The sequence below is a fragment of the Euprymna scolopes genome, chromosome 7, assembly GCF_053919585.1.
Source record: "Euprymna scolopes isolate OS-2025 chromosome 7, ASM5391958v1, whole genome shotgun sequence".
In the NCBI taxonomy this organism is placed as follows: Eukaryota; Metazoa; Mollusca; class Cephalopoda; order Sepiida; family Sepiolidae; genus Euprymna; species Euprymna scolopes.
The window spans coordinates 109,753,543-109,776,699 of record NC_136488.1 but is presented as its reverse complement, the minus strand read 5'-3'; the positions used below and the strand labels follow the sequence as shown (position 1 = coordinate 109,776,699).

At 37.3% G+C, this 23,157-nt stretch overlaps 1 protein-coding gene across 4 annotated transcripts in view; it reads right to left on the bottom strand.

Annotated features, from left to right (window-relative positions):
• LOC145279884 (neurofascin-like) overlaps positions 1-23,157 on the bottom strand; it is an 825,765-nt gene that overhangs the window by 459,199 nt on the left and 343,409 nt on the right. For all 4 annotated transcript variants that reach the window (XM_080131346.1, XM_080131349.1, XM_080131345.1 and 1 more), the window contains one exon: positions 5,123-5,182. The gene's annotated coding sequence lies outside the window, so the exon portion shown is untranslated. The remainder of the gene's footprint in view (positions 1-5,122; positions 5,183-23,157) is intronic.

Genomic DNA, 23,157 nt, shown 5'->3' with positions numbered 1-23,157 from the left:
TTTTGTCATCTACCTAACAACATTCAACAATATGTCATCGTGGCAAATTCCTGTGCCTAATAGTGTAAGAATTGATATCATCAAAAGGGGGAGCAAACCATTCCAGAATAAGCAGGGACCTTTCAAGTCAGTTAAAAGACAAGGTTCAAAGGTTAAAGGTGAATTTCGGCAACTTTCTACAACCTGGTTTTACTCCTCACTGTCAAATGGTGACAGGGTGCTATGATCGTGGATGGCTTATTCGCTGCATAACAAAGTTGTACTGCTTTTGCTGTCGGTTGCTTGCCAAAGATGACAAAACTCTTGGAACATCTGCTTTTGTCACTGGTTTTGAAGCCTGGTGGAAGCTAAATCCCAAAATTATTGAGCATTAACAGTCAAATGACCATCTGTTGTACTGGGAGAATTGGAAAATGCTGGCTTCACAACTCAAGCTGCAAAAAACTATTGATGCAGCGCACATTTTCCTAATGGAAAAAGAGAAAAGGTAGTTCAGAGACATTCTGCAAAGAGTTTTAAACATGATACTTTTTCTTGCATGACAGAACCTGGCATTTAGAGAACTTCGCAAGAATACGTCATCATTAAACAAAGGTAACTTCTTCGAACTTGTCAAATTGTTATCTCAATATGATGTAGTGTTACAGGAGCATCTGTTCAGCCTCCAGCAAAGCGCGGACAGTCAGATATGTTCATACATGTCGCCTGAAACAGAACGAGTTTATTTCTCTTTTGGCAAAACATGTGATTGGAAAACTCGTTGCTGACATCAAGAATGCAAACAGTAATTAGATATGTACATATCAGCGATGATGCAGTTGAAATGCGGGAGTCATTCCTGAGATTTTTACATTGAAAGGAAAAGCATTGACTCATGAGATTCTCCAGAAATTAGAAAACAAAGGACTAGATATTAAGTTCTGCGGCGGTCAATGGTACGATAATGCTGCAAGTATGGTCGGAATTCATGGTGCTATACAAAACACGATCTAGGACAATCAAGGGCCGTTTTAGTACCTTGTTCGAATCATTCTTTGAACCTTTGTGGGAAACATTCATTTTCTAACAATTCTTCTTGTGTAACAGTTTTTGGCAATCTTGAGGCATTGTACACTGTTTACGTTGTCAACCCATCAGTGGGATGTGTTAGTAAAGTACACAGGTCTTACAGTGAAGAGATTATCGACAACTCGCTGGAGTGCACATGCTGATGCAGTGAAACCAATGAAATAGAAGTTTAACCAGTTTGTGGAAGCTATTGAATCTCTGTGTGATGTCAAAGAATCCGACAAGACAAGAGGCACTGCGCACAATCTGTTACCAGCTATATGCGACTTTTCTTTCATTGTTTTCTTGTTATTCTGGCATTTTACAAGAAGTAAACGTAGCTCAGAAGTACATACAAACACAAGGTATTATCCTGGACATGGTTGCTACCCAACTAAGGGCTCTCAGGGTCTTTTTGGAAGAGCAGCATATGAATGTTGTTGACAATGCCATCCAGCAAGCACTTGCAAAATGTGAAAAACTTGATATCTCTACAGAGAGAAGAATCAGAAGAAAGAACAGAATGCCAGGAGAGGAGACAAGAGATGCTGGATTTTCATTTTAGCAGGAGACTGAGAAAGCAATGGTGGAGTGTCTGGACACTTTCCATATCGAGTTGGATACCAGAGTACAGGCAGTAAATGACATTTAAAAATTTTTTTCTGCCATTCAGCCAGATCATATTTTTTGTGCCGGCGAGGAAGAAATACAATTGTCTGTTGCCAAGCTCACACCTGCATATGATGAAGACATTTGCCTAAAAATTCCAAATTTAAGGTGACACTTACAAGCAGCTGAAATAAACCTGAAAGAAGCCAAGTACTGGACTGCACTGCAATTCCTAGTTTTCATCAAGTGGGACTTTGTTGAATCATTACCATATCTTAAGCTGGTTTTAATTTTAAAATTCCTTCTGACAATATATGTTTCTGTGGCATTGTATGAAAGAAGTTTCTCCAAAGTGAAACTTATAAAAAAAATTACCTCCTGTCAACCATGAGCCAGTTGAGTCTGTTGAATCTGGCTGTTCTGTCCATGGAAAACGAACTTACAAGACAAATAGATTTTGACAATATCATTGACCAGTTTGCCACAAGGAAAACAAGAAAACATTCATTCTAGGACTATACTATCGAAGGTACATCCTTTTGTGAATTGCCGTATTTTGCATTTAAATGTTCTAAAAGTGAATATTTGTTTTTCAAGATTAAAGTACAAGCGTTTTATGTAATGTTCTGATATTTAATAAAATATTGGGATTTTTTTTTGTCCCCACTTTGTAACACTATTCTTTTTATTTTTTGTTTTTGTTTTATATAAATACAACTACAAACCAGAATGAAAAATGGAAGAAACAAAAGTTTTTTTTCCTTTTATACATGTCTATTTCAAATTTGATATGATGAATCAAAACTGTAAAAATAATATAAAAGTTTTTTTTTGGTACTTAGTTTGTTACCGTGATTTTCATGAACGTTTCTGAGAAGACCAAAAACCCAAATAAGGAAAAATTGTTGCTTAAAGAGAAAATATTAAAACACCACTGGTTAAACTTTTATTTTAACAAGAAAATGAAAACGGAGTAAAACAAGATATGGAAAAAAACTGGAGATGTCTTTGTATGAAACCTTTTAATTAATGTTTTTTTTTTTTTTTTTGATTCATTGTTGTTTGGGGGCCATTGTTGTTTTTTTTCTGGGGTGGACATTGTTATGAATTTTTTCTGGTTAGTTATTAATTTTTTGCCGATGGTTATGTTTAGGTTTTGTTTGTTTATTTAGTTTTTATTTTTACAATATAGAGGGTAGGGTGGTTGGTAAATTTTCTTTTGCTGCAAGAGCAGAAGATAACCGCAAAGGTAGAGAAGAGTGCATAGAGAAAGTGGAAGGAAGCTGAGGGTAATAGCTATCTGGTTCATTAAGCAGGCGAAAAGATCTTTGAATTTCTTTCTCCACATGATGTCTATAGAAATGAGACAACGACGAAATGGAGTTTCATCCTATATTAATAAACAAACTTTGTCATTTTCGTTAGTAGCTTTGGTAGAGGAGAGAAAAGTGAAAGAGAGAGAAAAGTGTTCAATGTGTTTAAAGATAGATTTAATATCATGCCGGCTGGTTGAAGGAGACAATAGTTTAGTGTTCGTGCGCGCACGTGTTTATAGCTAGTAGTCGCCAGAGTAAAGGAGAAAGAAAGGGCAAAGACTTCAGTTTTGTGTTGATGGGGTGGGTAGGAGTTGTATTGATGTATGCTCTTTAGTGTGATAAAGAATGTTCGTTTCGGTCAGCACATGGAAATAAATGGTAGTTAGAAGAGAGTCATAGCTAGCTCGCTGTACTCACGTCCTGCCTGGGGCAGCAGCCCCAGGTGAAGTCTGCTCCCTGGCAGGGTCAGGATCAAAAAGGATTAAAAGTTTGTGATTTCGCCTTTTATATACTCTGTCACGTGATATAGAGCTGGCTTGTGATTGGACAAGCCAGAGAGAAAATGGATTTCAAATCTCGAGAAGAAGTTTCTGCCCGTGGTGTAGCAGCTGCTACAAGTCTGTCAAATAGCTTTCTAACAGTTCCCTATTGGTCCCACATTTGATTTTGTTTCTTTGCTTTGCTTCCCTCCACATTCTTCCGACATGGTTCGTTGTCGTGTGTGTAGTAAGGTCAACAAAGTTCATAGATTCATTATCTTAATTATTTCGAAACTTTGGTAAAAAAGAACTTCATTAAAGCGTGAATTGTGAAAAACAGATAATTTAATAAAAAAGATTAATTGAATTTTTTTAGCGTCTGTTAACTTGAATTCGATTGGCTAAGTGGCTCAACATATCCCAGTTCTTCTCGATATCTGCCCGGAAATGCTCATGAAGGTTCGGAAAAATTGTGGTAACAAAACTGTATGAGTATCATTGTTCTTTCTAGTGTCGATTTAAATATAAAACAAAAAAATCGTTAACTCATGGTTTGTTTTTTTTCTATTCTTTTCTTCATAATTTTGTTTTTCCACCCATTTATTTATTATCAGTTGATCCTCTTCTATTTTATTTTATTCGCTTCGTTTTGTGAGTTGATAAAAAAGATTGGCTGTTACGTGTCTTTTTGTTTTCAAACCATCTTTTCAGATTTTATTTACTAACTGATTTTTCCTTTTTTTCTTTTTCGGCGTTTCCCTTTGACTGCGTTTCTAACGCCCCCTTTTCTTCTTCATAACAATTAATTAATTTATTTATTCATCCATTTACTAAGTGACTCGTCATAGTATACACTGGCATTGTTTTACAATTTGTTATTGTTCTGAGAGAGAAAACTTTCTCTTACTTTTACTAAGAGATTCATTCATTTTTTTTTATCCTTATGGGATAAAAAAGATGAACGAATCTCTAATGCTGTCAATAAGTTTTCACAAGCGGTTTACAAAAACATACTTTTGTTTTTCGTTCTTTTTTGGGAAGGGTATTCAATTATAAAACTTGTGTAGCTTTTAAAAATGTGCTTCTAGAGTTTAATTAATCGTATCCCATAAGTAATGCACTGATATTAATCGAGCAGAAGAGCAGTTTAATATTTCACAAAAATTCTGTTTACATGGGGGGCGCCCCCTTATCATAGAGTGAAGTGGGGGGTCAGTGGGGTGACATTTGAGTGGACCACCCCAGGTGACGTTTACTCTAGTTACGCTACTGTCTATCAACCATGATCAGGGAGCAGTGTTAATTATAATCTTCACAATAGAACAGGGCATTGATTAACAATCAGTTCTAAAGGACAATTTCTGGAATTTCGGAATACAATAATAACTAACACTTTTGCCAGGTCAGCATTTTTAGATGCATTCAAGCATCTCTATAAAGCTTGTCTTATCTGTCAACCCAAACTTAAGCATGAATGAAGGCCACTAAGCATTGAATGAACACATTCTAAGAATGGATCCATACTAGTTTTCTAAAAAAAAAAAATAAATAAATAAAAATCCACCCACCTCATAAGATGTACCAAAATCATTATTTTAGAAGAAAAACAAATCAAGTAGAAATTTACAAAAAGAATGATTTGGTTTTCAAATATCAAAAGAAAATACATACCAAACTGGTCATTGAATTTGAAGTCTTGAAATGATTCTCTTGTATTTTTGAAAAGAACAACTGAAAAGAAAAAGATTGGCAATAATAGTAACAGCGCAATATGACAGTATCTACATATTAATACTTATGTTACTGCAATAAATGCTAACGTTTACAATTGCAGCAAGGTTTATAGTATGCAAATGTGTAAAAACAATATTAAAAATCGCAATTGCTATATTAGGCAGGAAAATCCCAGAAGTCAAAAATTCAAGTTTATAGTCAGTTATATCTAAGGATATGATTATATAATTTTCTACAAACAGAGCATAGCAACGGACAAAGTGATAGAATGTAATTTATGCAATGAAGTATGGATTAAGACGATATTAAAAAGGTTGCCCTAGCTTTAAACTTCCAGGTAGTGTGCTGGAGAATATTGGGACCATAAAATTGTAAACCAACCCAGATTCAAGAAAATGTTGAATGGGATGAAGTTAATTTTTCATTGAATTGTTATACATTGAATAATTGTTTTAATTTAGAATCCCCCCCCCATTCATGATAGCAATCAAACAAATCTAAACAAACAAATTTCGTCAGACAAATTCAGTATTATGCCAACATTCTGTAGATGTTCAGTGTAAATGGAGATACTGATATTATTGTAGCTTTTTTGTTATAACTGCAAAAGTATTTATCTAAGCTAGCAGATATGCCTGGCATGGCCTGGTTAGAAAGTACGCTTAAATATGATATTTTAATTTTTGCAGATTTCGTATATATTATTATATGTTCTATTTTCTATGGATTTTTATATATTATAAAGTTGCGATTTCAAAAAATAAAAAAAAATATATTTGCGCTTGGGTGCATCAGCTTGTATTGAAACAAACTTATGAAAAAAAAAAAAAAATATATATATATATATATATATTGCTTGTTATTCTGGAGTAAACGTAGCTCAGAATTACATGCAAATATCAGGTATTACCCAGGACATGGTTGCTACCAAATTAAGGGCTCTTAAGGTCTTTTTGGAAGAGCAGTGTACAAATGTTGTTGACAATACCGTCCAGCAAGCACTTGCAAAATGTGAGGAACTTGATATCTCTACAGAAGAAAGAACAGAATGTCAGAAGAGAAGGCAAGAGGTGCTGGATTGTCATTGCAACAGGAGACTAAGAAAGCAATGTTAGAGTGTATGGACCGTTTCCATATTGAGTTGAATACAATGTTATATATATAAAAGGGGACAGATCCCAGTAATTACAGGAATGCCATAAGTTTGAAAATAATGTTAATTAAAAGGAAAACGTTGGTTGGTTGGTTGTTTTGTTTTACGGCATATCAACCCTTTTCAGGTTATTTAATGCCGAATCTGATGATTTTGAAGAACGATTTTTTTAATATAGTATATTTGTTTTTTAAGTCATAATCTATTTAACCCATAGTTGGGACCCTAACAGGTGCTACCACTCCGGGTCAGAGTGGACCTGGGAGCAATGGCAATTAAAGGGTGGCTCCACACTCCCTAAGGCCTGCAAACTAGGGCCCTCACCATCGGATATAGTTTTAGGTCATATCCAGGACCGAAAAACGTTGGAAATGAATCCAACTATTCAAAAGTTAAAAGTGAATACATATTGCAATCTCAGGAATTTAGTGAATTAACCATTGTGTTAAGAAATAACTAAAGAATTATAGAACTAGAGGTAGGAGTTAGAACAATAGAATTCAATTTAGGAATTTTCTTTGTGTTGTCAAAAAAGCGTGTATGTAGAAACATTCCTGTGGCTGAAGCACATTTTGACATCACAAAGATAATTTACAATATATTCAGAGACTTCAGAAAGAGGAGAGACATAGCTAGGGACCTTGCGAGAGAGGAAAGTTGAGTTAGCTGAAACCTTTTTGGAAGTGAACCAGAAAGGGAGACAAGACAATGTAGAAATCTAAAGGCAATCGATTTCTTCCTCCTCATCATCATCTATTTGTAAGTCTTCGTTTGTCATCTTTCAACCTGAAAAGGTAATGTGATTTATATTTGTAAATGGACATTGTATGAAACACCTCAATAATATTAACCGTGTCTATTCATATGATATGAATTCTCATCCCTTATGCGTTAAAAGAATTATCACCCAGTCATCGTACTGTTATATCAATATCGTTATCAATCTGTCGTTGTGTTCCGTTTTATGTCTTGTTCCCATCATGCACACTCCGATACACAACAACCAGGGTACAGGCAGTGAATGACATTTTGTTGACTTTTTTCTGCTGTTCAGCCAGATCATATTTGTGCCAGCAAGGAAGAAATACAGTTGTCTGTTACTAAGCTCACAGCTGTGTATGATAAGTAAGACTATGACTAGAGAATATTTTTATTATTGTTTGGATTCTCGAGTATATATCCAACACAGTTTATCAATCGAGAACCAATCACACTATCTAAAACATATAAGATATTAACTGATATATACTCGAGAGTCAAAATGATGAAAAGAATATTCTCTTGTCATAGCCCTAATGATGAGCTATCTGAAGAAGACATTTTTCTAGAAATTCCACATTTAGGGCGAAATAAACTTGGAGGAAGCCAAGTACTGGACTCTACTGCAATTCCTACAGTTTATCATCAAATGAGACTTTGTTGAATCACTGCCAAATCTTATGCTGACTCTAAAATTCCTTCTGACAATATGCGTTTCTGTGGCATCGTGTGAAAGAAGTGTCTTCAAAATAAAACTCATAAAAAATTACATCCGGTCAACCATGAGCCAGTTGAGACTGTCGGATCTGGCTGTTCTGTCCATGGAAAACGAACTTACAAGACAAATAGATTTTGACAATATCATTGACCAGTTTGCCACAAGGAAAACAAGAAAACATTCATTCTAGGACTATACTATCGAAGGTACATCCTTTTGTGAATTGCCGTATTTGTATTAAATGTTCTAAAAGTGAATATTTGTTTTTCAAGATTAAAGTACAAGCGTTTTATGTAATGTTCCGATATTTAATAAAATATTGGGATTTGTTTTGTCCCCACTTTGTAACACTATTCTTTTTATTTTTTTTATTTTTGTTTTATATAAATACAACTACAAACCAGAATGAAAAATGGAAGAAACGAAAGTTCCTTTTTCTTTTACACATGTCTATTTCAAATTTGATATGATGAAACAAAACTGTAAAAATAGTATAAAAGTTTTTTTGGTACTTATGCAGTTTTGTTACCGTGATTTTTAAGAATTTTCATGAGCGTTTCTTGAGTAGATATCAGGAAGAATTGGCATATGCCGATGCAAAAACGCGATAAAGAAAAAAGCCCAAATAATGCAAAATAGTTGCTAGTATATCTTAAGGAGAAAATAATTAAAACACTACTGGTAATGTTAAACTTTTATTTTAACAAGAAAACGATGCAAAACACGATATGAAAAAAGACTTTTTTATTAATGTTTTTTTATGAAACCTTTTAATTAAAATTTTTTAAAATTTATTGGGGGGAGCATTGTTATGCATTTTTTTCCTTGTTAGTTATTAATTTTTTTGCCGATAGTTAGTGGTCATGTTAATGTTTTTTGTTTGTTTTGTTTTTGTTTTTTTAATGTAGAGGGTTGGGTGGTTGGCAAATTTTCTTTTGCTGCAAGGGAAAGGTAGAGAAGAGGGTGTAGAGAAAGTGGAAGGAAGCTGAGGGTAATATTGAGCTACCTGGTTCATTATGTGCAGCAGAATTAGCAATAACGGAAATGAGGGGAAATAGAGAGCTTACCTTGGATACGTCTTGTTTTTCAGGCTGAGCGGAAGAGAGGGTTCCAAGATGGCGTATATGGGTTTTTATTAGTGTGCACCCCATGCAATTATCGAAGAATTGCGTTTGCTCTCGTGCGATTATGCAAATACATAATTCCTGGCCGCTATAAAGGCAGGACACTGGACAAGAGTCGGGGACGTCTAGCAGATTGTGTGTAGGTGGTTCTGGTGATTGGATTGGATTGTTCTTTGTGACGAACCATGTGTCTGTGAGAAGCAAGTTTTTGTTCTTTCAGTTTTTTTTTTGTCTTCTTTCTCCACGGTTATTACAGACAAGAAATCCCTCTCTTCTAGAGGTGGGCGATACTGACTATTTCCTATCTGTGTTCCTGATTTTTTTTTTTGTTTTGCCTACTACATTTTGCTTCAAGCTATTTCGGCGTGACTATGGCGAAGGTGCGGATAAGCAGTGATAACCCATTCTCTGGCAAGGGAGACGTAGCATGGCTGAAAAAAGTGAGACTTGTCACACAACTTCAGCAGGTGGATGATGTAGCGAGTCTGCTACCTTTATATCTGGAAGGTGACGCATTGGCCTTCTACATGGAAATGAAGGAGGACGATCAAAAGGAAATAGACCAGATTGAGGCCCGATTAAAGGAGGCATTTGTCTACGACGCATTTGCAGTATATAGAAAAATGACTATGGTTAGATGGGCTGGCGAACGTGTGGATGTTTACGCCAACAAAATCAGGCAGTTGGTTGGATTGGCCGGATTCACAGGAGATGACTTAGAGAGACTCACAAAATTGACTTTCGTCACTGGGTTCCCTGATGCCAACTCAATTGCTCTTCAACAAACATTAAAGCCCTGACCATGGGGGAGCTAATGCCGAGAGCGAGAATTTTGACGATGACTGGGGAACAAAATCAGGACGTGGTTGTGACCACATGCTCACCCAACAACAAAAGGGCCCAGAATATTCCTGCTAGTGTGACCTGTTTCAAGTGCAATGTTAAGGGCTACCTTGCAAAAGACTGTCGAAAATGCGGAACACAGTGTTACCGTTGCGGTGAGAGTGGACACGGGGCTCGGAACTGCTCGAGAAACGAGCAAAGGGAGGACGCATAGGCGCCAGTCTCCTTCCCCACCAAGATGCGAACACGGCGCTCCCGGTGATAAGCATCCATGTTGACGGGACACGATGTTTGGCGCTTATTGATACAGGATTCTCTAGGACAATTTTACATGCAGACCGGTGCCGGTCTTGGAGAAAAACGAATGTGAATGTCAAAACGATTGGTGAAATGTCCCATGCATGCTGCGGTGTTGGAGTGGTCTCTGTGTCCACTGATGAAGATGTGTCTGCCAGAATCGATGTGATGGTGGTGCGTGGCAAACCGCTGGGGTTTGACTTACTTCTAGGGATCAACGCCATAAAAGCTCTGGGAGGTATCGTTATCAAGCCTACAGGATCAGTGCGGCTGGGCGGCAGGAAAAATGTTAAATGCGCAGCCATTTCTATTAATGAACCGGATTTCACTGCCACCTTTGACCATCAAAACCAAACGTAGACTGCATCGTGGAAGTGGTCTGAGGACCACCCCTCTGAAAGGCTACACAATCGAGTGTCAGAATACCCAATGCCGGCAGAAATCTGTGAAGAATACATGCAGGAGCTCCGCACCTGGATCGTTAATGGTTTGCTCGTGCCGTACCCAGAGGATAAATTGGGACGTCCCAAAGGCCTAATTCCCCTGATAGCTGTGATACAGCAGAACAAAGCCAAAGTGTGCCCGGTGATGGACTACAGAGAGCTAAATCCTTACGTAGACGCATTTACGGCCAACGCAGATGTTTGTGCGGCTAAGCTGCATGAATATTTTTTTTTTTTTTTACAAGGTGGTCACCACTTATCAAGGCCTGGAAGCCACTCGGAGATAAGGGGTATTGCATGTACAGTATGTTAGTGTGGGGATTTAATAAAAGTGTCTACTTAATGGGGCGGTTCATCACGAATTTATTTATGTTGGACTTGAAGACATCCAGGTTGTAGTCAGGTGGGAAGCAGGCAGACAGAACAGAGATCCACAGACGTGCAATTCTAAGAAAGAAACTTTGTTCATGGAATCTACGTTTTGATTTAGGCACAGATAAAGAGTGGGGGAAATTTTTCACAGTGGTTTCAGCTAAACGGGTGTTTTTCATAAAAAATTGGCGAGACGGGACGAGAGATTGGAGCTCAGATGAGCACCTGCCATGGAAATAACGATAAAACAAAGATAGGCTCGCAACGTCCCTTCTGTGGGAGAGAGGTTGCAAGGAAGAGAAAAGGGCATCCCCCACTAAGCCACAAAGTCTATTTTGTACTCTGTCAAGGCAGGATAGGCTGTTTTTAGCAGCTCCTGCCCAGATATGGCAGCAGTATTCCATCCTTGGGCATACTTGGCTTTTATATAGATAGAGAATTGCATCAGTAGTGAGATATCTTCTGGAGTGGTAGAAGGATCCCACCATCTTTCCAGCTACCTTGGCAACAGACTTGATGTACGTGTTCCATTTCAGATCAGGAGTAAACGTCAAGCCCAGAAGCTTGTCAAAACATTGGGCTTCTCCTAGACGGGAACCATCCATTTCAATTGATGCCAGATGGGGACCAGAGCGTTGATGATGTAAGGATAGGAGTTTAGTTTTAGATGCATTAAAGGTAACCAGGCACGTCTTCCCCCACTGAACCACGCACTTGAGATCAGAGGAGAGAGAATCAGAGAGAACTTTGTCATTTACAGCCTTTGATGTGGTGCCGTAGATGGTCATGTCATCAGCATAGATGTCAACGAATGATTTAAGTATGTGTTTAGGGAGGTCATTGATGTAGATCAGGAAGAGAGTTGGGCCCAGGATGGACCCCTGAGGGACGCCAGCATTAATACTGCAGGCCTCTGATTTTTGTCCATCGACCACTACTCTTATGAGCCTATCAGAGAGAAATGATTTAATGATAGAGAAAACATTTCCAGTAATACCGTAGCTGGAAATCTTGTGAAGTAGGCCTTTATGCCATACCTTGTCGAAGGCCTTTGATATGTCAAGAGCAATTGCCCTAGAAAGGAAGCCTTTGTCAAGAGATTCATTAATCCTATGATATATAGCCATTAGCATATCTGCTGTAGATCTTGTGGAGCAGAAACCATATTGCATGTCACTAAGAAGGTTGTTTCTGCTGAGGTGGTTGACTACTTCTTTATTTAATAGGGATTCCAACAACTTACTCATGACACACAGGAGACTTATTGGTCTGTACTGAGAGGGAGATGACTTATCACCTGAATTCTTAAATACAGGATATACTGATGTGGTTTTCCAGGGAGTTGGAAAACACTTCTTAAGGCAATGCTTAAACAGTTTTGTATGTATGGGAGCAAGTTCTTTTTTAACACTATAATTGGGATGCCATCAGGGCCAGTTGCTTTACTGGAATCAAGGTTCTTAATTAGCTTGGCGACCTCATGCACAGATTTGTATGTTACCTAGTGTGTTCTGTGTTATAGGAGGAAATATAGGGAGTTGATGGCCTTCGTTGCATAGGGTAGAATTAGCTGCAAAGTTCTTTGCAAATAGTTTGGCCTTGTCTGATGCTGACGGATTACCTCAAGTCCATTGATAATGGTTGGGATAGAACGCACACTTCTGTTCAGGATCCTATTTGTTATTTGCCAAAACCGGTGGGAACCAAGCTACTGATCAGCTACTTTGGATTTAATGGACAGAGCATATAGCTCTCTTGCATTTTTTATTACTTACAGTGGTTGCTGACAGTACTGAAAGCAGCTTTAGTCTCAGTGCATCTATTACGTTGGTAGCTATGGAAAACGTGATTTCTGTGTGTGATAGCAGCAGCACATTCTGAGGAGAACCATGGCTGGCCGTTAGGTTTTTGTTGGAATTTTTTAGATGGTATGGATTGGTCTATGCCTACAATTAACCATTCGGTCAGATCTGATACTATAGAGGACACTTCCTTTTTAAACATGGAGTGCAGACGTATGATATGATATGAATGTACGGAAGCTATCCCAGTCAGCCATAGAGTATCGGTATACAGTACGGTGGAGGGGTACGTCTGGGGGCTTCTTACATTTCGTTTTTATCTTAACTGATACGACGGAGTGGTCGGAGGATCCTAGAGGAGAATAAATGGAACATGAACATAGCTCAGGGGAAGTTGAGAGAAAAAGGTCTAGCAGGCTTGCATATTGACCGGGTGTATCGGGCACACGGGTGGGTTCGCGAACAATCTGAATGGGTCAGCCATTCCACGTTATGGACGTTGAAGTCACCACAAATGTGGATGTTAGCCGAGGGATGTGTAGACAGTATGTGGTCTATTTTCTCAGATATGCTCTCAAAGATAGTAACTCCGCTGTTGTGGGGCCGATAGAGGGCAAATATAAATGCAGTGGTATTAGCAAGTGCAACCCTGAAGCACATATAGGGTAAATTAGGATCTTCTCTAGAGATATCCCTATAAGGGAAGCCATCCTTAATGCAGGCACATATTTCATGCCCATGGCGGTCTTGGGGGTCAGATTTAGATGTTAAGTTAGAGTATCTGTTAATTATGAACTCATCTAGAGAAGTGGCCGTCCCTATTCCAGTTTCGCTTAGAAAGATTATGTCCGGTTTTGTCTCCTGTAATTGGGTTTCAACCTCTGGAAGGTTGGAACGTAGATCCCTTATGTTGGAGAAGCAGACCTGGTAGTAGGGGTCTACGTTGGAAGATGGGGTTCTAGGTTTATTTGAGTTTTTTTTTTTTTTGAGATATTTCATGAGGTTTTGGGATTTGTGGAACAGGTCGGCATACTTGGTTAGAGCAGGATAGAGAGGGAAAGTAAGAGAGAAAAAGACAGGAAAACTTTTTTCTTTTTTATGTAGCACATAAGGTAAAGCCCTAACAATTACCCACTATCATGGCATAGAGAAGCCCCACCAGAGACTACTGCATGGTCCAGAATCCATTCACCAAATGGCAATACAGCAGCCCCAGTACTTTGCACCTGCTGATAGGATAGGACACTAGGTTAATCCAAGGTTCAGGTCCCTGACTATCAGGCGGATAACATCAGCCCAGACGAAACGTTTACTAGTGACATGGCCACAAGGATAGACATAGAGACAGAAAAATTTCCAACATCGCAGACTACTGTTCACCAAGTATTACCGACCTGGAAAGCAGATTTTTTTTCACCCTTTGTCAGAAAAATCACTCATTTGAATGAGGACTGAGGGACAAAAAAGGAGAAGCGAGAGTTACTGGAGCTGCCGATAACACATCTACTGCATTATCTACTCTCCATTAAAAAAAAAGAAAAAAATGAAAAGGGAATAGGTACGAGGGACTTATTAATATCTACTTAGTATTAAGTCCGGTACTCAATTATCAATTCAGGACGCTGTTTGAAGATAATCTCCCCTCCGATATATTGATGTGGGGATGTTTTGGCGTTATCTATCTTGAGTTTGAATGATTCGAGCTTCACCTTATAATTAAATCCAATAATGAACTTTTATCCCCCCTGGCCTGATTGTGAAACACCGCCTATGGAACAGGTTGGTGGCAATAACAGTGGTAATGAGGAAGATGGCAAGGAGGAAGTGCCGCCTCTGGTTCTTCAAAGAAGTACCCGACAAAGATGACTGCCCCATTTGTGATCATGAGATCAGGGGGGAGTGTAGCAGAATTAGTAACAACGGAAATGAGGTTTAATAGAGAGCTTACCTTGGATACATCTGCTGTTTTTCGGGCCAAGCGGAAGAGAGGGTTCCAAGATGGCATCCATGGGTTTTTATTAGCGTGCACCCCATGCAATTATCGAAGAATTGCGTTTGCTCTCGCGCGATTATGCAAATACATAATTCTTTGCCGCTATAAAGGCAGGACACTGGACAGGAGTCGGGGGCGTCCTGCAGATTGTGTGTTGGTGGTTCTGGAGATTGGATTGTTCTTTGTGACAAACCACGTGTCTGCGAGAAGCAAGTTTTTGTTCTTTCTGTGTTTTTTTTGTCTTCTTTCTCCACGGTTATTACAGACAAGAAATCCCTCTCTTCTTGAGCTGGGCGATACTGACTATTTCCTATCTGTGTTCCTGATTTTTTTTGTTTTGCCTACTACATTTTGCTTCATTATGCAAGGGAAGGATCGTTGAATTTCTGCTCCACATGAACTCTGTCAGGTAGCGTTCTAATAGTTCCGTGTTAGTCCCACATTCAATTTGTTTCTTTGCTTTGCTTCCTCAACGTGGTTCGTGTGTGTAGTACGGTCAACAAAGTTTATAGATTTATTATTTTGATTATTTGATAAAAAAAAACTTTAAAGTGTGAACTTTGACAAAAGGATAATTGATCAAATAAAATTCTTTGAATTTTTTTAATACCTGCTAACTTGAATTCAATTGGTTAAGCGACTCTGTATATCGCAGTTCTTCTCGATATCTGGAAACGCTTGTTTCCACTCATTCATTTATTATCATCCTCTTTTATTTTATTTGCTTTGTTTCATGAGTCGATAAGGCAGATCGGCTATTACGTGTCTTGTTTTCAAACCATTTTTCCGATTTTACTAACTGATTTTTCCTTTTTTTTTGATTTTCCTTAGTCGCCATTTCTATTCGACTGCGTTTCTAACACCCCCTTTATTTCATAACAACAATTTATTTACTAAGTGACTCATCATAGTATACACTGGCATTGTTGTACAATTTGTCATTTTTCTGAGGGAGACAACTATCTTTTACTAAGAGATTCGTTCATTTTTTTCATCCCATAATTTAGGACGCTAATAATGGTGTAAGTTTTCACAAGCGGTTCACAAAAACATACTTTTATGTTTTTCGTTCTTTTGTGTAGCTTTTTAACAGGTGCTTCTCCAGTTTAATTAACCATTTTCTGTAAGTAACACGCCAACATTAACTGAGCGGAAGAACCGTTAAATATTTCACAAAAATTCTGTTTACATTAGGTGGAGGAGGGGGACAACCCCCACTTCCAAATTCAGCATAGGGTGAAGTGGGGGTCAGTGGGGTGACATTTGAGCAGACCGCCCTGAGTGACGTTTATTCTAGCTATGCCACTGGTAGTGGTTGGGTCTCCCGGCTAGTACTTTTTAAGCACAAAATATGTGACAAAAAAATATGAAGAAATGTGTTTTTTGTTTTTTGAGCCCTGAAGCTTAAAAATAATAGTTTGCAAATGTTAAATACTATAACTTTTGTAAAATGTTTTGATTTATCTGCAGGTTCATTTCTGCAGATTACAATATGTTCATCCAACACTTACCATAAACTCATAAATCAAAAGTTATTTCTATTTATCATTTATTTTCAATTCTCTCATAATATTCTTTAAATCAAATCAGATTTATTGGCAAAAATAGCAAAGTGCAACAAACCATGTAGAAGGACAACTTAGATGTATATCTGAATGTTCAAAGTGACTTTAAAATTTAGATATAATAGAAGACATTATTCCTACCTCTGGTAGAAACACTGACAAAGAATGCTATGTTTCTTTTAATGAGATGAAAGCGATTATGGTATTTATTTATTTATTATTTTTATTTTTGCTGAGTCCTGTGGACACCATGACTTGGCACTGGGGAGAAAAGTATATTTAAATTCTGATTGATAATAGTTTACACCAGAATCCCACATCCCCACACATCCTCTGCTACGCAATTGATGAATAATTATTTAAAGATAATAATGCATCCAGCATAGTCTTAAACTGTTGTCTGTAGACTGATCATGGTTTTTGACAGCCAGTTTCACAGTGCAGCAACTCAAAAATCAAAATGCAAATAGTTAAACTGAAATCATCTAAGATATCGGTCCTCCAAGTTTCTACAAAGCCTTTTCTATGAAACTAGCATGGAGAAGAGGTTATAAAGCACATTGCATTTGTCGCACAGAATGTTAAATGCAAAGATGAAGTCTCCATGTAGCCGCCTATGCTCAAACAAGGTTAAGAGATTCCAATCGTTGTTCATAGGATTTTATATGTGAAGTCCATGGATGTCAAGTCTCTGAATCTGTTCCAGGTGCTGGATATCCTGGACAAAATAGGGGGATGAAGCCCGAATATTACATTCCAGAATGGATCACACAGGAGATATGTATAGCAAAAGGAAAATGTCAGCTGTCACTGTGGCAAACCAGCAATAGATGAAACAGATTACATTGCACACCTTATTTGCTACTTGAATGCATTGGGCAGTAGGAGTAAATTACATCCAAGTCTTTGGACAGCATTGTCTTGTTCAGAATCAGGTTTTAAAACAAAGTCAAAGTATGTTGGGAAAGGTGGTTGAATTTGTTGACAATGAGAGACAAATCTGATAGGTTTGAGTAATTCTACATCATGAAGATCTTTGAAGTCACTTCCACATACAATGATACTGATGTCATCATCAAATAGAAGATCTTTTGGAAGATGCACTCTGGCAGATCATTGACAAACACTGAAAATCCTGTACCAAGTTTTGGGAAATGCCACTATGCATTAGAAACACCAGACAAGGAGGTATGACTCCAATCCATTCCAGCACATGTATTTGAGCAGAGTGTTGAGCAGAAGTCTAAAATGTACTGAATCAAAGTCAAGAAAAGCAACGTCTGTTAAATCACCATCACCCAAGATTTGTTAAGCAGGATATCGTCAATATGAAGATGTACTGGACTTGATGCTGTGGCCAGGAGATGGAATAATTATGGCTGACTTGAGAAAAGTTATAAAAACTTTGCAGAAGAATGAATAATACTGGCCTATAGTTGACAGGATCCTGTCTTGATGATGGGACAAACAGTTATTGTTCGCCTAACTTCGTTCAAGATAAGAGTCTATTAGGTATGTGGAAGCAGTGTGATGATGTATAGCAGTGGTTGGCTATTTTGAGTTGAGGAAATCCATTGAATGGAGAAAAATGATATGCGAATAATACAATGTAAGTCTTAAAGACAGACTTAAATCTGATAACCTCAAAATAAGATTTAATCTTGACAGTATGGAGGAGAATTCTTTGGTTAGATGTTGAGGTAGCAGTTTCAATTCACAGGTAAAGCCATGGGAGAAATCAATAGGAGAAATGGGCATAAATAGAAACCTGGCCACAGATAGGTAAATTTGGGATTTTTAAAAACGAAATTTCAATGCATGCCAGCATGTAATATGTGTTAAAGAAAATATGATGCTGATAATCTATTCATCATATAAAAACTAAATGTTACTTAAAAATAAGAGTCAATAAGTGGTTACTCATTAGAGAAAAGAACTATCAATATGAGAAATTAACGGATAATAATTCAACAATAATACCTCACATTGTGAGTCCATGTACATTCTTCAAATTTTAGATTCATTAAAAAGGTATAATTCTGAGATAGATCCGCCATCACCAGTTATTCTCTGGTTGGTGTAGATTACAATAAATAGCCCAGATTCATTGTATCTATTCTATTTGGGGATTAGTGCAATCATCAGCTCGCAAGACTACTAGGACTGCAGTTTAAATGCAACACCCAGTACATAGTACAAAGTAACGAAATAGTGATGACACAAAGTACATAGTAACAACAGAGACAACCCAGGAGGAATCCATAACGACATTGGATAGTTTACTTTATCTCATTCCTCAATAGGGAATTAATCCAGCCTAGTTTTACATAGACCTCTAGCTACGTTCATTATTGCTTTTTGTTCTGTAGTAGCCATTGTAACAAGATAAAAGAAACAAAAAAAGAAAAAAGGCCAAAGTAAATATTTCAACTCTTCAGTATACCAAACATAACTTATCCACAAAGATGGAGTGGATTTAAAATGATTAAAGAAAAGGTTATGAGAGAGAGAGAGAGAGAGAGAGAGAGAGAGAGAGAGAGAGAGAGAGAGAAGTAACAATGATATTCAAACAATGGTGTTCACATGACATTTTAGAGGGAATGATAATGTTTACGATTGAAAACAAAGGAGTGAGAAATGCAATCGGATTTAAATGTTGACTTAAAAAAAAGAAAAAGGGGCCCAATTCAACTAAAGAGTGGTAAAGGACGTTGATTTGCAAATATCTCCTCACTTAAATAATAGACATCGGTGTTGCATGGTGTTGGTGACAGGAGAGGGTGACTAACAGCAACAACAGAGATATGAGTGGCCAATGGTTTAAAAAAAAAAAAAAAAAAAAAAAAAAAAAAAAAAGACCCCAATTGAATATATAAGCAGGGCGGGAGTAGACAAGAAATCAGTCTTTGATAAAATAAAAATCTTCTACTCTCTTATCCATCAGTATTTTAAAGTTTAAAGTGTGAGGCAAAACAATGAGATGGGAAAAGGCAGAGAGAAGAAAACAAGAAACAGAGAAAAACAGAAACAAGACAAATGACAAAACAATGAGGGCATCAAACTTTGGCGATTCTGTAGAAATCAGCCTTTTTATATTGAAAAAAAGAAAGAAATTCTTAAATTGAAAATACAAAAATAAATAAAACTGAGTTCTCCTAAAAGGGTCAGAGATCTCACGTTCTATGAAAAAACTCTTCCTCTTTCACCATAAGTAAAAAACTGGCAACAACTTGAATTTATATTAATTTGTTTGCAGTGTCTTTTTTATTTTAATTTTTAAACAGATTCTAGTAGAAGAAATGTGGGCAAAACTGAAGTCAGGTGAAAACATTGCATCGATGTGAAAATATTACGCCTACCAAACCGTACTTCCTATATTAGTTTAAAAATAAAATATTTTACGAAAGTTTCAGATTATTTTTTTTTTCATACCAATTTGCAAAAATAAATACTTGATTATATTTTGCATAAAATAAATAAAATGCAACTATTGTTTTAATTTTTATTTTTTGAAAAACTAAGATAGTATTTTTTCAATGATTTAAATCTGTTTTTAATATATATATATATATATATATATATTATTAAATATTTATTGATTACTTAATCTATCTATATATCTAGAAAAGTAAACGTGTCTATGTGTCTATCTGTCTGTGTACATTTCCCTACGCAATAACTGTCAATTTTTAGTCTACAGACTCGAAATTTGATATACTGAGATTTGGGAAAATATGTAATCGGTTTTCGGCCAGGAATTTGGCTGTTAAGGGGTCAAAGTTCAATGATTTGACCTTTGAGAACTCTACCAAACTCCTCCGACAATTTGGGGTCTAAACACTTAAAATTTTAGATATAGGTTCCTTGGACGGATCTAACTTTACTTGATTTGAGCCCAAAACAATAAATGTTAAGGGGTCATAATAGAGGTCAAAGTTTAAAAAAATTTGACCACTGCGGTCTCTACCAAAACATTTGAAATTTTACATAAAAGAGATAGGGCAAGCTTTTTAATCAGTTTGGGTCGAAAAATTGAGCTACCAATATATAAATCTATGTATATTTGCATGTCTGCCTAAAACTTTCGACAGAGGTAACGAATTGTCATAAGATCAGTATCATTTTGAAGCTTGACCCTTCAGACGACAAATACTGAAAAATTGGCTAAAAACATTTCTTCACCCTCAACTGGGCACTTTTCTACAGGGAGGGGTCACTTTTTTTCACCGATATTTTCGAAAGTCATCCCCTCTTTTCGATTGTCTAGCCTTAATTTAAACCTACGTCACGGTTTTTCCCGTTCTTTACCTCCATCACGGTACGGGTTCGAGCCTGCTTTTCCTACTACCACTTTTTTTTTTTTTTGCTCAACACACACCTCCAAACACCAAGGCAACGCCAGGCACTCGTGCTAGTATTTTTTAAAAAATAGAATACAATGCTTTTCATTACTAGGTTGACAAGAAAGTTCTCGGCTTAAACAAAAATTTATTAATCGAAATAACCACCATCAGAATCAACACACTGTTACTAACACAAAACAAGTGCCAGTAAGGTAAAAAATCTTGTGTTCTGCTAGCGATGAACACATTGTTTATATTGCTTAGGTTTTTGAAGCATTTCTCACACAAAGGTGTCAAGATGCTTGAAAAAAAATGGTAGTCAGTAGGCAAGAGGTCTAGAAAGTATGGTGGATGGCACAGTTATGTAACCCAATTTGTTCAGCTTCTGCAGGGTCAATTTAGCAATGTGCAGTCGGGCATTGCTGTGGAGAAGAATTGAGCCTTTTCTGTTGACTAATGCTGGGTGCTGTTGTCGAAGTTTCTGATGCATTTCATCCATTTGTTGACAGTACTTCTTGGCCATAATGGTTTTCACCTGCATTCAAAAAATTGTAATGGATGAGACTGGTTGCAGACCACCAAACAGTCAACATGCCCTTCTTCTGGTGCAACTCTGGCTTCAGGAAGTGTCATGGAGTTTCACAAATAGATAGGCACTCGTCCAAGTTATCCGGAAATAGAAATCTTCTTACGCTCTAGAAAGACACGACAACATGCCAGCTACCAGTTGGCAAAAAACAGCAGACGGAACACTATGGCAAAAATGTTAAGTATTTTTTTTAAAACTCATCCTAAATGTGTTTTATGTTATCATGTTTTTAAACTTGTTTTATTTATGTATTTGTCTGTATTCTCCTGTCTTATTCGTCACCCACCCCCATGCTACAAAGTAAATGATAAAAACAAACAAAATGCCGGAAACTAACGATAAAAAAAAAAAAAAATACCGGAAATTATTCTCTATTAGAGTAGATAAACTTAGGACTTTATTTAAGTAGTATACTTAATATATACTATTACTGCAAGCTTGCCTATATTGAAAATGCTTGCTTCCTGGCTAGCCAATCAAACCATCTAATATAGTTAGCCTTATTTTCAAGTACATTCGAAATATAATACAGTGCCATTAGCAAAGAAAAAGTTACCTATGAAAACGAACCTCCTAAAGTAAAACCCTCGAATGTAAGTTAATATTAAGCAGACTTTACGAATTGATAATAGTTAATTATTGGATTTTAATTAATTATAAGGTGAAACACCAATGATTCAAACTCGATAGATAACGAAAAACTTCCACCCATTAATATGGGAGGGGAGATTATCATCAAAAGTGTCCTGAATTGTTAACTTAGCACCGGACTTACTACTTAGATATAAATAAGTCACTTGTACCCATTCCCCTCCTCCCGCCCCCACCTTTTTTTTTTTTTTTTTTTTTTTTTTTTTAAATGGAGAGTAGATAATACAGTGGATGTGTTATCGGCAGCTCCAGTAACTCTCGCTTCTCCTTTTTTGTCCCTCAGTCCTCATTCAATGAGTGATTTTTCTGACAAAGGGTGAAGAAAAAGATGCTTAAAGGTCGGTAGTACATGGTGACCAGTAGTCTGAGATGTTGGAAATTTTTCTGTCTCTGTCTGTCCTTGTGGCCATGTCACTAGTAAGGGTGCTGGAGGTAAACGTTTTGTCTGGGCTGACGTTATCCGCCTGATAGTCAGGGACCCGAACCTTGGATTAACTACTAAGGAGGCTGTCCTATCAGCAGGCGCATAGTACTGGGGCTGCTGTATTGCCACTTGGTAAGTGGATCTGGACCATGCAGAAGTCTCTGGTGGGGCCTCTCGATGCCATACTAGTGGGTAATTGTTACGGCTTTACCATTTCGTGTGCTACAAAAAAAAAAAAAAAATTTCCTGTCCTTTTCTCTCTTACTTTCCCTTTCTGTACTGCTCTAACCAAGTATGCCGACCTATTCAACAAATCCCAAAACCTCAACATGAAATATCTCCAGAATAAAAACTCAAATAAACCTAGAACCCCATCTTCCAACGTAGACCCCTACTACCAGGTCTGCTTCTCCAACATCAGGGGTCTACGTTCCAACCTTCCAGAGGTTGAAACCCAATTACAGGAGACAAAACCGAACATATTTCTATGTGAAACTGGAAAAGGGCCGACCACTTCCCTAGATGAGTTCATAATTAACGGATACTCAAATTTAACATCTAAATCTGACCTCCAAGATCGCCATGGGCATGGAATATGTGCCTGCATTAAGGATGGCTTCCCGTGTAGCAGGGATATCTCTAGAGAAGATCCTAATTTACCCTATATGTGCTTCAGGGTTGCACTTGCTAATACCACTGCATTTATATTTGCCCTCTATCGGCCCCACAACAGCGGAGTTACTATCTTTGAGAGCATATCCGAGAAAATAGACCACATACTGTCTACACATCCCTCGGCTAACATCCACATCTGTGGTGACTTCAACGTCCATAACGTGAAATGGCTGACCCATTCAAATAAGACAGACAATGAGGGGAGGTTTTGTCATGATTTT